The 14,511-nt window shown below is 36.8% G+C and overlaps 1 pseudogene; it reads right to left on the minus strand.

Moving 5' to 3' along the window:
* Positions 1-871: 871 nt before the first annotated feature.
* On the minus strand, positions 872-3,228 carry LOC120244792 (annotated as a pseudogene).
* Between the last annotated feature and the right edge of the window lie 11,283 nt (positions 3,229-14,511).

Below are 14,511 nucleotides of genomic sequence, written 5' to 3' on the forward strand. Positions count from 1 at the left end.
ATCAATCATCTATCATCTATATATCTATTTATTTTCCATGTATCTAGAAACCTAAACATGTGTTCAAACTGTTGTCTCAACTGACTTAGTACCACGTGGTTCATTCTAGACTTCTCCACTTGACTGTATTTTCTTTCTCTGGCAGTGAGAAACCTGGCTCCCATAATCTAACATTAATTTGTTTATTTGTTCAACCCTAGTACAAAAGTAACATACTTTCAGAATTGATAAACCACACTCTAGTGAAAAACAAGTTTACAAACCAGAGTACAATATTTATGCACAGTTCTTTTGTCTTTAGCCTGATGGTTTCCAATCAAAATATTGTTTTCCAAAGTTACTTAGGTCAGCTCCTTTCTCAGCACCTACTCCAGAGAGATTATGTCCTACATTTGTAACAGATTCATTTGTTGCAGTCTGCATTTTGATAGTCAAATTGTCTCAAATTTGGCCTGTGGTTACCCCTTCAAGCTAGCTCCTGTGTCTTTCTTACACATCTCTATCATTTTCTGAGCAATTCTTTATGTTCTGGCACCACAAGATAATCATGGCTCATATTTAACTCTGCTGACCCCAGCCTCAGAATCACTTATTTCTTCAAGTTGTTATGTAGATATCACTGCCTTAGTCTTTTTTAATGGACAGATTCAGGAAAGATATATGCATCTATACAGACATACCTCAGAGATACTGCAAGTTTAGTTCCAGACCACGACAGTAAAACAAATATCACAATAAAACAAATCAAATGGGTTTTTTTTTGTTTTCCTAGTGCATATAAAAGTTTATACTATATTGTAAACTATTAAGGATGCAATAGCATTATGTCTAAAAACTCAATATACATACCTTAATTAAAAATACCTTACTGCTAAAAAGTGCTAATCATCAGCAGAGCTTTCAAAGTCATTAATCTTTTGCTGCTAGAGGGTCTTGCCTTGATGTCAATTGCTGCTGATGGTTGGAGTGGCTGTGGCAATTTCTTAAGAAAAGACAATGAGGAAGTTTGCCATATCACTAGACTCCTCCTTTCTCGAAAGATTTCTCTGTCGCATGTGATGTTGCTTGATGGCATTTTACCCACAGTACCACTTCCTTCAAAATTGGAGCCAATCCTTTCAAATCTTGATGTTGCTCTATCAACTAAATTTATGTAGTATTCCAAATCCTTTGTCTTCATTTCAACAGTTTTCACAGCATCTTTCTAAAGAGAAGTTTCTATCCCAACCACTTTATTTGCTCATCCATAAAAAATACCTCTTCATCTGTTCTAACTTCATCATAAGATTGCAACAATTTTCAACAGATTTCACAGCATCTTCCTACAGAACTTTCCATCTCAAACACTTTCTTTGCTCATCCATAAGAAGCACCTCCTTATCTGTTCTAAGTTTCATCATGAGATTGCAAAAAATTCACACACGTCTTCAAGCTCCACTTGTAATTCTACTTCTCCTGCTATTTCTACCACATCTTCTACCACAGTGACTTTCTCCCTAAAGTCCTGAACCCCTCAAAGTCATCTATGAGTGCTGGAATGAGCTTCTTCCAAATTCCTGTGAATGTCGATGTTTTGACCCCTTCCCATGTATCACTAATGTTCTTAATGGCATCTAAAATAGTGAATTCTTTCCAGAAGGTTTTCAATTTACTTTGACCAGATCCTTCAGAAGAATCACTATCTATACCAGCTATAGCCTTATGAGATGTATTTTTTTAAGTTTATTTATTTATTTTGAGGGAGAGAGAAAAAGAATGTGCATGCAGGAGGAGGGCCAGAGAAAGAGGAGAGACACAATCCCAAGCAAGCTCTGTACTGTCAGCACAGAGCCCAACATGAGGCTCGAACTCACAGACCATGAGATCATGACCTGAGCTGAAATTGGAGTCAGAGGCTTAACTGACTAAGCCATCCAGGCACCCCATGAAATGTATTTCTTAAATAATAAGAGTTGAAAGTTAAAGCTACTTCTTGGTCCATGGGCTACAGAATGGATATTATGTTAGCAGGCATTAAAACAACATTAATCTTGTTGTACATCTCCATCAGAGCTCTTGGGTTACCAGATACATTGTCAATGAGTAGTAATATTTTGAAAGGAACCTTTTTCTTCTTAGCATTAGGTCACAACAATGGGCTTGAAATTTTCAGAAAACTGTGTTATAAATAGATGTGCTGTCATCTAGGCTTTGTTATTCCATTTATGAAGCATGGGCAAAGTAGATTTAGCATCATTCTTAATGGTCCTAGGATTTCAGGTGTGCCTGGGTGGCTCAGTTGATTAAGTGTTGTACTCTTGATTTTGGTTTAGATCATGATCTCACATTTGTGAGATCGAGCCAAGCATCAGGCTCTGCACTGACAGCATGGAGCCTGCCTAGGATTCTTTCTCTCCCTCTTTCTCTGCCCCTCCCCACTCGGGCATGTGCATTCTCTCTCTCTCTCTCTCTCTCTCTCTCTCTCAATCTCTCTTTCAAAATAAATGAATAAACTTAAATAAAAGGGTCCTAGGATTTTGGGAATGGTAAATGAACATTGGCTTCAGCTTGAAGTCACCAGTTGCATTAGCCCCTAACAGGAATCAGCCTGTCCTTTGAAAACTTGAAGTCAGGCACAAACTTCTCCTTTCTAACTTTGAAAGTACTGGATGGGATTTTCTAATATAAGACTATTTTGTCTTATATATTTGAAGATCTGTTGTATAGTGTAGTCACCTTCATTAATTGTCTTAGCTAGATCTCAGTAACTTGCTGCAACTCCTACATCAGCAATTGATGCTTCATCCTTTCCTGTTGTGAAGATGGCTTCATTCCTTAAGCCTCATGAACCAATCTCTGCTAGATTCAAACTTTTCTCCTACAGCTTCCTCATCTGTCTAACCCTTCATAGAATTGAAAAGATTTAGGGCCTTCCTCTGGACTATGCTTTGGCTTAAGGAAATGTTGTGGTTGCTTTGATCTTCTATGCAGACCACTGAAACTTTCTCCATATCAGCAATAAGGCTGTTTTGCTTTCTTAACATTGGTATGTTCACTGGAGTGCATTTTTCATTTTCTTTAAGAACTTTACCTTTATATTCACAATTTTGCTCTTTCGGATAAGAGGTCAAGTTTTTGGCCTCTCCTGGCTTTTGATATGCCTTCCTCACTAAACTCAGTAATTTCTAGCATTCGGTTTAAAGTGAGAAATGGATGACATTTGCTTTCATTTGAACATTTAAAGGCCATTGTAGGGTTATTAATTGGCCTAATTTAATTTTTTAATTTTTATTTATTTATTTTTTCTTAAATAAATTATCATCAAGTTGGTTTCCATACAACACCCAGTGCTCATCCCAACAAGTGCCCTCCTCCATGCCCATCACTCCCCTTCCCACCTCCATCAGCCCTCAAGCTTGTTCTCAGCATTCAAGAGTCTCTCCTGGTTTGCCTCCCTCCCTCTTCCCAACTATTTTTCCATTTCTCCTCCCCCATGGTCCTCCATTAAGTTCCTCCTAATCCACCTATACGTGCAAACATATGGTATTTGTCCTTCTCTGCCTGACTTATTTTGCTCAGCATAGCACCCTCAAGTTCTGTCCATGTTGCTACAAATGGTAATTGGCCTAATTTGAATACTGCTGTGTCTCAGGGGCTGGAGAATTCCAAGGAGAAACAGAGATGGAGGAATGGCTGGTCAGTGGAACAGTCAGAACACTCACATTTATCGATTAAGTTTGCCATCTTCTGTGGGTGTGGCTTATGACACACCAAAACAATGATTAAAGTACCATTAAAGATCACTGATGGGGACACTTGAGTGACTTCAGCCTAGATCATGATCTTGCAGTTTGTGAGTTTGAGCCCCCGTGTTGAGCTCTGTACTGAGCTGACAGCTCAGAGTCTGGAGCCTACTTTGTACTCTGTGTTTCCCTCTCTCTTTGCTCCTGTATCCTGCTCGTACTCTCTTTCTATCAAAAAATAAATAAACATTAAACACAAATTTTTTAAAAATGGAAGCCTTTTACAAGCAAATGTGAATAGAGACAAAGAAGTCATAAACAAAAGAAAGGATTATTTCAGGACAGGTCACCTTTTGATGGGGGAAGGGATAGCGTCTATCATACAGATTACCTCTATTAGTGTTGATCAGGAAATTGTAAATTGAGTGTTTTAAAATTCCACTCCTGGGTGAGGCTGAAACTAAAAGTTAGGTTAAGTATTAAGTCTTGGTTTGCCCAAGGAATTTGGCATAAGTGACTTCATTCATGGAACTTAGGACAGATGACTCCATTTTGGACCTATTTCTTTTTTAACATATCCAACTTCAGTTATTCCTTCTAAGATTTCATTTTATCATAACACATTTTATTATCTTTAGCAAGTTGAATATATCCTTATTTTTGAGACTAAACAGATTTTTCTCCGTTTTTACTTACAGGCACAGCTTCACCTATGGTGAACCACCTTTAGCTTTTCAGAAGTTTTCAAATATTAAAATGTTATAAGCTGAGAAAGGTCTTTTCAGTCTTCATTCATTATTAACTCTCTCTCTCTTTGAATGCTTTGGTTTCAAAGTTCTTGCATGACTTCTTTTTCCAAAGTTGTATTCTGACGTAGAGTTAGCTGTTCTTGAATTCTGTTTCCTTTGTGCATCTTCATATATTTGGGTTTGGCTCTTTAAATATGGGTAGCTGTTCTCTAGAAAAATCAAAGATATGAATTCGAAGGCTTCTTCAGATAACTACCCAAGGTGGATGAAAATCATTTTGGCACATATTGCTAACCAAGAAGAAAGAGGAGTCTGCTTCTATAACCAGCACAGAGGTCTGATCCTAAGATTCTTTCCCTGGGCACACCAAGCTCTGCAAGCTTGGAGAAGCACACAGTCCCACCTGCAGAAGATGCAATGGTCTGCCACTGGCACAAAAAAACCACCCCATCTATGACTCTTAACCCCCCTTTGTGACCTTCCTGAGCTTATCACATTCACCACTACTTGTTTGTGTGTGTTTTTTAAAACTATCCCTCAAGAAACATCACAATTTTGTTTTAGATTTGGGTAATGAGTAAAGTGACATAAACTTGTTTAATCTGTAAATATTTGTAATGTTAATATTGTAAGGTACGGCCTGCAGTATCTTCAACCTCTACTTTAGGCTTTTATCCAGTTTTATCCATTTAAACATGCCCAAGTCTTTCCCACAAAAATACAAAAAACAAAACAAAACAAAACAAAACAACCAAAAAGTAACCTTACTTCAGCTTCTGTCTAACAACAGTCTGGTCCTCTCTTTCCTCCCCTTCAGAAACTTTGTGAAAGAATCTCCTCTGTACTCTGTTTAAACATGTTCCACTTATTCTTCCACCCACTGAAATCTGGTTTCTGCTGTATGTCCAAGAGAAACCATTCTCATGTAGTCAGCAATGACCTAAACTGGTAAACTCAAGAAGCAGTTTCTATTCTTGCTCGATCCTTGGGACACATATGCCACTATCAATAACTACTCCCTCATCTGCATTCAGAACTATCTCCTGGAAAATACTCAGATATCTCAAAGGAAGGCAAAGAGAACACATTCAAAATACAATAAATCATTTTTCCCCCAAATCTGCTTCCCAGCTTGGGTTCCGTAGGTCAAGATGGTAGCACTATTAGCTTTATGGATGGATATACTTTTAGTTATTAATATTTGCATTTTCATTTTTTCACATTATGTAGATATATTGTTTGGGGGATACAAGGATATTTTGAGTAGTATAATGCAAAAAATGCATATTTCTATTAATTAAATGAGATAAAGTATATACTTTTTCTTTCCACTCAAATTCCACTTGAGAGGTTGCTGTGTGACCAAAAATAAAATTTGTAAGTGAAGCCTAGAAAGAAGGTGTGCTATTCCAAGAACTTGCAAATTACGGAAAGAAGATGGCCTCTGAGAGTGAAGCTAGTAAAATCCACAATTATTTAATAAAATTAAATATCTGTAGGAGGAAACAAAAGATGGCTTAACTTTCTAACTGAAAATATTGGAAACACCCAAAACTCTAACAAAGTATTCTGGGTGTAATCTCATTGGAATGTTTAGGAAATTCAAATGCAGTCAAATGTAAAACGCATGGGAAGCTCAAGTTGAAAAGAGATATTTAGCATGAAAACAGAAGACAAAATTACAAAGATCAGGTGTATGTGAAGAAAGTCTTGAGTCAAATATCTCATCCCTCAAACTCTTATAATATAGTGTCATTAAATATTTCAATCATATAATTCATAACTGCTCAGTAATCCGATCATAAACTAACTTTTCATGAAGAATCCACATGAATAGAATATAGCTGTGCCACATGAATTTGCTAGTTCCAAATATTAAAAAAAAAGTACACAAATCTATTATCCCCACAGTTATCCTTCAGTCTCTTTCGAGGTAGTTCACCAATCTATGACTTCTTAATTTCAAATTCATCTATGATTTCCAAAATATGAAGGCCTAATTAAAGTAATGCTACCCCCCTGCAGGGAGACCACTTTTACTTGGGAAACATTTACATGTTTGTGTAGTTGATCAAACTTAACCTGTGTTTTGCTGTTGAAACCCTAGAAACAAATAAATGCAACTAAATATTAATTGACTTTTTCTTTGCTCTAAGAACAGTCCTTTCACGTGTAACTTCTATTATTTTTAAATTTAAAAATTTTCTTACAATATCACAGACCGGTAACTATATTCACACACTTAGTATTTGTTACTCATGTGAGAACGGTGTCAATTCTTCTCACCCCACCGCTGTGAATTACCAGGATGATTTCATTTCACTTACAATTCAACGGGAATTACAGGGTGAGAATGAAGCCTAAACCTGCCATTACAGAACACATCCTTTGGTCTGATTCTAATCTCTTCACTTTCCTGGACATTTCATCTTGTACTTATTATTATTATTGATTTTCCAGAGTTAGAAAACTGAGATTTTAATTTTTCTGTTTAAACATATTAACCTTTGGGGCACCTATGTGGCTCAATCGGTGAGGCATCCGACTTAGGCTCAGGTCAAGATCTCACGGTGTGGGTTCGAGCCCCACGTCGGGCTCTGTGCTGACAGCTAGCTCAGAGCCTGGAGCTTGTTTCAGATTCTGTATCTCTTACTCTCTCTGACCCTCCCCTGCTCACACTATCTCTCTTTCTCTCTCTCTCTCTCTCTCAGAAATAAAAAACAAACACATAAACATATTAACCTTTATTAAGCATCATCAACAAAACCATTCTTTTTTTTGTATCCACAATTCTGAACATACTCATTAGCTTGGATTCTCTTTTACTCCTTTTCTATTTTTCCTGTCTAGTTTTAATTTTTTTTTCCTAAATAATTTTCCTTTTGCCTTCTATTACAGGTCATCTCCAATATTCAACAAGAGTTTTATCCTGGTTGCTGAAGAGGAAATTTCTGTACTGTTCTTTGACTCATAAAGGCAGTTGTGTTCTTTATAAATTAAGGCATTAAATTAAGGATAAGTACTCTGCTTGTATCTTTGAATTTCTTTTCTTTACGCTATTTAAAACAAAGTGGGAACCAATGGTAAATATTTTCACTCGTGGATAAACAAACACTTTCATTTTCTCACATGACTGTAATAATGAAAAGTTGATAAACTATATATTTTACTTTTTAGACATATTTGAAATGTGTAATTATGTGACTTGAAGGGTGTTAAACAGTAGACAACTGTATAATAATGAGCCCCACAACTAAGTATATCTTTATTTGTTTATTTATTAAAGTTCATTTATTTTGAGAGAGAGAGAACACATGCACATGAGGGAGTTGAGGAGGGGCAAAGAGAAAGGGAGAAAGAGAGAATCCCAGGCAGGCTCCGTATTGTCAGCGCTGAGCCTGACGTGGCTAGAGCTCACAGCTCTGAGATCATGAACTGAGCTGAAGTCAGATGTTTAACCGACTGAGCCACGCAGGCACCTCCTAAGTATATCTGTTTTTATCATTTTTTTCTTACTCACATTTAACAAAAAATAGTATAGGTTTTTTGTGGTTTATGATGGGTTTTGGGGTGATGGGGGTTCAGAGCCAAGAGCCAAGAAAGAATTCTTGAGGCATCTTTGGTGCAAAAAAAGATGATTTTATTCAAGCACGGGACAGGACCCCTGAGCAGGGAGAGCTGCCTGGGACCATGAGGAGAGACTGCTTATATATTTGGGAGTTGGAGGAGGTAAAGTCAAGGGGAAGATTCCAAAACGATTTTCATATGCCTAAGAAGACTTATAGGATACTGGAGGCCTAGCTGTTGTTAACCTCAGGTTGTTTTTCCCTCTAGCAAGGCATTAACATTAAGACAATAGGGAGTTCTGAAAAAATGTCTTACTCTGCCTACCTCAAGTATTTGCCAACGGGCTGCAGGCTCTAAAGGAATTTAATAATATTTGCTATTTCCTTCGTTTCCCACATCCCATTTTATATTTCTTAAGATGTTTGTGGATCTACCTTCATGTGCTCTAGTAAGGTATCATGTCTTATTTTCTCTATCAAATTTTAAAAATGTCAGAATTTGGATTGCTATTTAGGTAGTCCAAAAGACAATATATTTCAGTATAACATGGAACATTTATTAGTACTCTTATGAGAGAGATTTTTATAGAAAAAGATTCTTCTTATCTGCCTTTTTCCTCGTGCTATGTCTTCCCACCAACCAAAATTGTACTAATTACTGGTAGTATTTAAAAAAAGCAACAACAAACATTTTTTAAAGTAATCTGTACTCTCAGTGTGGGGCTTCTACTCAACCACCCCATGGCCTGGAGATCAAGAGTGTGTGCCTATCAGCTGAGCTAGCCAGATGCCCAGAAATTTTTGTTTTGTTCTGTGCCAAGCAGTGTTCTAAGAGTGTGTATGTGTGTATAATTGTTTATACTTTATCTCAAAGCAATCACAATTCTTATTCCTTTTTTTTTACAGAAAAAGAAAAGGGTCAGAAAGTTTCTCTGTTAAGTATCATACGAAGTTGATTCTTTTAGTATTGTCTTTTGAGGATCTGTACCAACATAGGATATTACTGTAAATAGAACTTGTAGCATCGTTGTTATCTATTCTTTCAATTAGGCTGTTCCAACATTTTTTCTAACCTTTATTAATTAGAAATTTTATTATTTTTCCAAGGCATTTCTCAGCCTACTACCACATATGCAAATGCAATATAAAGCTAATATTTACTGACTTGGCTATATACTAACTATGGAGTGACAGTGTATTGACATGATATCTTTCTATTGAGATGATAGGTTTTTTATTTGCTTATTATATTTCATTGTCAAGTGGTCAAACATGTATTAAGCAGAGATGAGGTAGATTGAAGTTGAGTTTAGAATGCTCCTTTGTTTTAGAATATTTTTATATACTTGCATGGCATACCTGCATTAATGCCCTTTTTGGTTTCAAAATAGTCATAACCAAGTTTTTATTCTTACAACTTTTTACAGATACAAATAATAAGTAATGTTGCACGTATAATCTATTTTAAGATCCTAATAATTGGGATAGTTTATATTTTCCGTTATTTTTTAAAATTAAATAACAGGCAGAATAAAGTCACTGTAAAATTTTGAAATTTTCTGAAAAATTTTTTAAAAGTTTATTTATTTTCAGAGAGAGAGAGAGAGAGAGAGAGAGAGAGAGAGAGAGCATGTACACAAAATGCACAGGACCAGGGGAAGGGGTAGAGAAGGAGAGAGAGAGAATCCTAAGCAGGATCTGGACTGTCAGTGCGAAGCCTGACATGGGACTCAAACCCACCAACCGTGATATCATGACCCGACCCCAAATCAAGAGTCAGATGCTTAACAGACTGAGCCACCCAGGCGCCCCATTTTTGTGAGTTTTGATCACAACTTCTATTGTGCTCTCCCATTTCACCTTAATTGCTTTGGTTCCTTTTAATTCTATATAATTACTAAGTATAACAGTGGCTTATTATCATTTTTTTAAAGATAGCAATTTAATAAACTAGAAGTATTTTCCTGGTCCTATGGCTAACAATTCTCTCTTCAGGATACCATTTGTCTGGCTCATTCTTTAGTTTTTACAACAGAATAATTTAAATTTGGAAGTTAATTGTGGGAAAGAAGGTAGGATTAATGTTGGCTTTTTGAGAAGCGATGGTCTATGATTATAAGAACCTAGGAGGAAAAGCAGTGAGGGGAGATAAGTACATCTATTGAGAAAGTGTTAATTGTATTCCCCTGAGGTTGAGGCAATTTGGTTAGTTTGCATCAAGGGAGGTTTTTATAATGATTAGGTAAGTGTTTAATCCTTTCCAAGAGAGAGTGGGTGTATTCAGGTGTGGTCTTGTCTCTGTAGTCTGGAAGACGGTTTCACTTCCCTGCTTTTCAAAAGCCGCTGTTTTAGATAGATCTAAGTCACCCAAGCCTCTGCTTGGGATAGCTCTTCAATGACATTATTTTATTTTGAAATGTGTCTACACAGTCCCTTTGCCTTCTGCTAAAGAAATTAAATGCTTAAAAGCAGCTTTTTTCCTTTTCCTCAACTTAGATCTCTAAAAGGTATATCTAGTGTTCTGAGACAATAACAGAGGTATGAACCATTAGCTGTGTAAACTTTTTTTTTGCAATAGATAGCAGTAGGAAAGAGTGAAGAGTTTTTGCTTGTAAAAATATTTACTGTCTCCTAGCAATCCTGCAGTGATGCTATGCAAGTCTGACAATAGATAAATGTTTTCCAATATCATAAAACTTTTACAGTAATACAGGAAAGTTACTTAACTGTTTACCTCAGAAGGTGATGTTCTGATTTTAGAGCTTTAAAGTGTTGCCTATAAACTAACTTCATGGACTCATCCATTATTAACAGCTATATAGACTTAAAGCCATCTTGGTTTGTCCAACCTCTATAGTTTTCAGATGGGAAAACTGAGATGTTGAGAGATTAAATAACCTTCCTAGGTCACAGAATTGTTTTAGGTATTGAGTAGGGAATAAAATACTCACCATTCTCATTTCAAACTCACATTTCCACTGTGGCATGCTAGCTCCTAAAATGCTTAGGGCTGAGGGCTGAGGCTGAACTGACTGGAGGTTCTGGAAAAAAAAGCAAGTATTGTAGAGTATGTGAAACATCACTTGTTTTTTTTTTTGTTTGTTTGTTTGTTTTTTTAGTATAAGTGATGGGATGCAACAGTGTATAGTCAATACAAATGTGCACAAAAATAAAATTTCCTGCTTTCAGTTGGAATTTGGACATGGTCAAATGCCTATCACGTGCAGATAACACCATTGGTGGGTGTATGCAAACGCATAGTTTGTAAACATAAAGAGTGGATTAGACCAGGTTTGAAAACTCATGTCTACAGGATCCAGGAATCAGGAACCGGGCAATTGGTGACTGCACTGAAGCCGAGAGCAAATGATCATACACAAAATGGGCAATATAAACTCAGCTCCAGCTGATGTAATGCAAGAATGTGAACCCAGTGTTGCTCTATCTTCCATTTTTCGTCTTTAACTGATTTCTGGTTTTAAAAAGCAGTATGTTTACTAAATAAAACCAGCCTACACTTAGTGTTGACAGGTCTAGTGAATAAAGATATAGGACCATTAGTTACATTTGAATTTGTTTATCTGCATTTTATCTGGAAAACCTAAATCACCCACCTCTTCGCAAACTCTAGCTTAAGGAGACAATAGGTATTTTGACCTCTTGTGTGTATCCACTTCTGACATTTGCCAATGACCTTCACTGAACATGTCACATATTCTGAAATTGGATCCAGTAATGGTTGTTCTCCTTTAACACAGTAGTAAAGTGTTTTACTATCTATTTTTTAAAAAAATGTTTTTTAATGTTTTATTTATTTCTGAGAGAGAGAGAGAATGAGCAGGGGAGGGTCAGAGAGAGAGGGAGACACAGAATCTGAAACAGGCTCCAGGCTCTGAGCTAGCCGTCAGCACAGAGCCCGACGTGGGGCTCGAACCCAAACAGTGAGATCATGACCTGAGCTGAAGTTGGACGCTTAACTGACTGAGCCACCCATGCGCCACTCAATATCTACTTTTAAGGTAGCAAATTTCACATTAATACATAAAAATAAAATATCCAGGTTTTTTGAATTACCTCAAGAACATAGTAGAAGTGAATAGACAATTTTATTCTTAGCCTCAAGAATAGATTAATGTTTTCAATATAAGAAATACTTATATGAAGGTTTCCTGGGGAGAAAAAATTCCTATGTATTGTTCCAGGCAAACACGATAATAACAGAGGCAGAATGCTCAGTCTCCTTGAAGCTTTGCCCTGACGGCTCATAAAATCAGATAGTCTGAGAATACGCTGCAAGGCATCCACCAGACTTATAATTAACATTAACTTGAGAAAGAGTAGTGGCTCCGCTAAACGTTAAATTCCGTTTGATCTTAATTGAAGGGAGGCACAGGGTTACAGGAAACAGACCCTTGCATTGAAAAGGCTATGGTAATGTGTTTAGAATTTCCCAAGAAACAGAGTTCTTGAGAGCACAGACATTTGGAAGGAGAGAAGCTAAGCCTTTAACACCTCACAGCAGCAAAAATCTCCTGTCATGCTTTGAAGGCCTCAGTGCTAAGATTTATCTTCTCTGCATCTAAGATAGGCCCAGAAACTTAATTTTGCTTTGGAAACAAGTAATTCTGCATAACATTTTGTCAATTCGTTTTCAATTACCTTCTTTCTAATGCTTAGTTCCTTCTGACAGGGTACCCAGCTTTAACCTTTTCTGAATAAGTGAGCTTTTTCACAGAAAGTACTGAAATCAAAACAGCCTGAATACAGCAATTAACAAAAATCAACTCATCAAACGTTTACACAGTTTCCCAAGCACTAGGTGTTCTTCTAGGCCTGGGAATGTTCTTGACAATTTGAAGGAGAAGACAGACACACAGTAAAGACCATAGTACAATAGACACATGGATGGGAACACAGGAAGAATCCTTTCATTCTTCCAGAGGAGAGGAGTGATATACAGGGAAGTTGATTTTTGACAGGGGTCTTGAAAGATGAATAGGAATTTGCTAGAGTAATAAGGGAAGGAAAGTCACTATAGTGAAGGAACAATTTGAGCAAAGGAATAAGATTGTGTGGTATATTTGGGACTACTAAGCAGTTTTGAGTCATGTGTAGAGAATATTATGGAAAAGGAGGGGACACATGCAGTCTGGAGACAAGCTGTGAAGGTCATTTTACTTGAATGCTAATAAGTTTACTTTCTTAGGGGTACTGGAGAGTAAGAGGTTATTAGGAAGATTGTATTATAGAAAAAGACATGGGTATGGAGCATGGATTGGTAGGAGGTGGGGTGACTGTGGTAGGGCAAGTTAGAAATTATCAACACATGGACTAGGGTTGGAAAGTGGGGATTACAAAGTTAGGAGAAGTGAGCAAGTGATGGAGAAGTTTCAGCATGAGAACGGGAGAGGAGATTAAATGAGAAAGTGGATGGGATATGTCTTAAACCAAGTGCAAACTAGTGTTGGTCTGTAGGTTAACTGCCTGTCAGTCACAGGCTTATATATTTGGAGATTTTGGGGGGTAGGGGTGAGGGACCCAACAAAAATGCTTTTTGTTTTGTTTTGGTTTTTGGTTTTGGTTTTGAGTCTAGGTACCTTTTATTTTGAAAACAAAATTGTGCAAAGGCACAATTGTTCAAGAACATCCACATTTAACCAATATTCATCAATTGTTAGCTTTGCTACATTTAATTTTCACTTTTTCTTTTTCTGAGTCAATTGAGAGCAGTTTCAAACACCTGGTCACTTTACTCCTAAATACTCTAGAATATATGTTCTAAGAAAAGATTTTTCTGGGAAAAAAATCTCTAAACTATTATCCAACTCAAGAAATTTAATATGATATATTAATATTAGCTTCTCTGCTATTCATATTTGAATTTCCCAATTGCTTCAACAATGTTGTGTGTGTGTGTTTTAAATCCAAGATCCACATAATGATCCCACATTGCATTTAGTTATCATGACTTTTTTGTCTCTTTTAATGTGAAACAGTGTCTCAACTTTGTCCTCTGTGATGGTATGCGGCATTTATGATGAGTTCCACTTCATTATTTTATAGTTGTCCCTCATCTTAATTAGTCTGATTGTCTCCTCAGGTTAAAACTTTTGGGACTGTAGTGGGACTGTAGTGCACTTCCCATTGAATTAAATCAGGGGCACACAATTTCAGTTTGTCCTCTTACTTGTGCTGATGTTAAGTTTGATCACTTGCTCAAAAAGGTCTATGTCAGACTTCTCCATTATGAAGATGCCATTTCCTTTTTATAATTAATGAATAGTCCCTCGGGTGGGAAACTTTAACATGTTATGTCTACACTGCTTCCTAACAACCTTTCACCCAGAGCTTTTGGCACCCAGAGCTCAGCACTGGTGCTGCTGAGCTGGCTGAACGATGTTAGAAAACCCCCAAAATTGCTCACAAATATCTGGATTCCCTGGTTATTATTAAAAATTGTGAGATGTAGCAACC

The sequence above is a fragment of the Hyaena hyaena genome, unplaced genomic scaffold, assembly GCF_003009895.1.
Source record: "Hyaena hyaena isolate Hyena2069 unplaced genomic scaffold, ASM300989v1 scaffold_393, whole genome shotgun sequence".
Lineage (NCBI taxonomy): Eukaryota > Metazoa > Chordata > Mammalia > Carnivora > Hyaenidae > Hyaena > Hyaena hyaena.